The 2,500-nt window shown below is 42.8% G+C and overlaps 6 non-coding genes and 2 pseudogenes across 6 annotated transcripts; all 8 read right to left on the reverse strand.

The window, feature by feature from the left end:
• Positions 1–396: 396 nt before the first annotated feature.
• On the reverse strand, positions 397–515 carry LOC132153830 (5S ribosomal RNA; annotated as a pseudogene).
• Positions 516–599: 84 nt separating this feature from the next.
• On the reverse strand, positions 600–718 carry LOC132153529 (5S ribosomal RNA). Its single transcript, XR_009436842.1, has one exon. It is a non-coding gene; the product is annotated as a 5S ribosomal RNA (ribosomal RNA).
• Positions 719–802: 84 nt separating this feature from the next.
• LOC132153363 (5S ribosomal RNA) lies at positions 803–921 on the reverse strand. The gene has a single exon (XR_009436683.1). It is a non-coding gene; the product is annotated as a 5S ribosomal RNA (ribosomal RNA).
• An 84-nt stretch (positions 922–1,005) lies between these two features.
• Positions 1,006–1,124, reverse strand: LOC132153679 (5S ribosomal RNA). Its single transcript, XR_009436984.1, has one exon. It is a non-coding gene; the product is annotated as a 5S ribosomal RNA (ribosomal RNA).
• Positions 1,125–1,208: 84 nt separating this feature from the next.
• On the reverse strand, positions 1,209–1,327 carry LOC132153453 (5S ribosomal RNA). The gene has a single exon (XR_009436769.1). It is a non-coding gene; the product is annotated as a 5S ribosomal RNA (ribosomal RNA).
• A 592-nt stretch (positions 1,328–1,919) lies between these two features.
• On the reverse strand, positions 1,920–2,038 carry LOC132153700 (5S ribosomal RNA). Its single transcript, XR_009437006.1, has one exon. It is a non-coding gene; the product is annotated as a 5S ribosomal RNA (ribosomal RNA).
• Positions 2,039–2,122: 84 nt separating this feature from the next.
• Positions 2,123–2,231, reverse strand: LOC132153316 (5S ribosomal RNA; annotated as a pseudogene).
• Positions 2,232–2,315: 84 nt separating this feature from the next.
• Positions 2,316–2,434, reverse strand: LOC132153442 (5S ribosomal RNA). The gene has a single exon (XR_009436759.1). It is a non-coding gene; the product is annotated as a 5S ribosomal RNA (ribosomal RNA).
• Positions 2,435–2,500: the final 66 nt, after the last annotated feature.

The following is a 2,500-nucleotide window of genomic DNA, read 5'->3' on the forward strand; positions in this document are numbered from 1 at the left end:
AAACCTGCTTAGATTCTGAGATTGGGCATTGACTCTTTATTTATTTAATTTTTTTTTTTGCAAATTTATTACATAATTACTGAAAACTTCCAAAAGTACTAACCTGGCCCAAACCTGTTTCGGTTTTCTAAGACTGGGCATTGACTCTTTTTTTTTTTTTTTTTTTGCAAGATTATTAGACTATTAGTGAAAATTTCCAAAAGTACTAACCAGGCCCAAACCTGTTTCGGTTTTCTAAGACTGGGCATTGACTCTTTTTTTTTTTTTTTTATTTATGCAAAACTATTAGATAATTACTGAAAAATTCCAAAAGTACTAGGCTGCAAAGAGAGGGCTATTTAAAGATCAGTCACTATAACCGCCAGTGCATTATATAAGTAGAGAAGGAAACCTAAATGCTTACAGCACCTTGTACTCCCACGCAGTCTCCCATCCAAGTACTAACCAGGCCCAAACCTGCTTAGCTTCCGAGATCAGACAAGATCGGGCATAGCCAGGCTGGTATGGCCTTAAGCGAAGGAGGCTGCAAAGAGAGGGCTATTTAAAGATCAGCCACTATAACCGCCGGTGCATTATATAAGTAGAGAAGGAAACCTAAAAGGTTACAGCACCTGGTATTCCCAGGTGGTCTCCCATCCAAGTACTAACCAGGCCCAAACCTGCTTAGCTTCCGAGATCAGACGAGATCGGGCATAGCCAGGCTGGTATGGCCTTAAGCTAAGGAGGCTGCAAAGAGAGGGCTATTTAAAGATCAGCCACTATAACCGCCAGTGCATTATATAAATAGAGAAGGAAACTTAAAAGCTTACAGCACCTGGTATTCCCAGGCGGTCTCCCATCCAAGTACTAACCAGGCCCAAACCTGCTTAGCTTCCGAGATCAGACGAGATCGGGCATAGCCAGGCTGGTATGGCCTTAAGCGAAGGAGGCTGCAAAGAGAGGGCTATTTAAAGATCAGCCACTATAACCGCCAGTGCATTATATAAGTAGAGAAGGAAACCTAAAAGCTTACAGCACCTGGTACTCCCAGGCAGTCTCCCATCCAAGTACTAACCAGGCCCAAACCTGCTTAGCTTCCGAGATCAGACAAGATCGGGCATAGCCAGGCTGGTATGGCCTTAAGCGAAGGAGGCTGCAAAGAGAGGGCTATTTAAAGATCAGCCACTATAACCGCCAGTGCATTATATAAGTAGAGAAGGAAACCTAAAAGCTTACAGCACCTGGTATTCCCAGGCAGTCTCCCATTCAAGTACTAACCAGGCCCAAACCTGCTTAGCTTCCGAGATCAGACGAGATCGGGCATAGCCAGGCTGGTATGGCAGTAAGCGAAGGAGGCTGCAAAGAGAGGGCTATTTATAGATCAGCCACTATAATCTGTATTTCCAGGCAGTCTCCCATCCAAGTACTAACTGGTTCCAAACCTGCTTAGATTCTGAGATTGGGCATTGACTCTTTATTTATTTAATTTTTTTTTTTGCAAATTTATTACATAATTACTGAAAACTTCTAAAAAAGTACTAACCTGGCCCAAACCTGTTTCGGTTTTCTAAGACTGGGCATTGACTCTTTTTTTTTTTTTTTTTGCAAGATTATTAGACAATTAGTGAAAATTTCCAAAAGTACTAACCAGGCCCAAACCTCTTTCGGTTTTCTAAGACTGGGCATTGACTCTTTTTTTTTTTTTTTTTTGCAAGATTATTAGACTATTAGTGAAAATTTCCAAAAGTACTAACCAGGCCCAAACCTGTTTCGGTTTTCTAAGATTGGGCATTGACTCTTTTTTTTATTTTTTTATTTATGCAAAACTATTAGATAATTACTGAAAAATTCCAAAAGTACTAGGCTGCAAAGAGATGGCTATTTAAAGATCAGCCACTATAACCGCCAGTGCATTATATAAGTAGAGAAGGAAACCTAAAAGGTTACAGCACCTGGTACTCCCAGGCAGTCTCCCATCCAAGTACTAACCAGGCCCAAACCTGCTTAGCTTCCGAGATCAGACGAGATCGGGCATAGCCAGGCTGGTATGGCCTTAAGCGAAGGAGGCTGCAAAGAGAGGGCTATTTAAAGATCAGCCACTATAACCGCCAGTGCATTATATAAGTAGAGAAGGAAACCTAAAAGCTTACAGCACCTGGTACTCCCAGGCAGTCTCCCATCCAAGTACTAACCAGGCCCAAACCTGCTTAGCTTCCGAGATCAGACATAGCCAGGCTGGTATGGCCTTAAGCGAAGGAGGCTGCAAAGAGAGGGCTATTTAAAGATCAGCCACTATAACCGCCAGTGCATTATATAAGTAGAGAAGGAAACCTAAAAGCTTACAGCACCTGGTATTCCCAGGCGGTCTCCCATTCAAGTACTAACCAGGCCCAAACCTGCTTAGCTTCCGAGATCAGACGAGATCAGGCATGGCCAGGCTGGTATGGCAGTAAGCGAAGGAGGCTGCAAAGAGAGGGCTATTTAAAGATCAGCCACTATAATCTGTATTTCCAGGCAGTCT

This window comes from Carassius carassius, chromosome 11, assembly GCF_963082965.1.
Source record: "Carassius carassius chromosome 11, fCarCar2.1, whole genome shotgun sequence".
In the NCBI taxonomy this organism is placed as follows: Eukaryota; Metazoa; Chordata; class Actinopteri; order Cypriniformes; family Cyprinidae; genus Carassius; species Carassius carassius.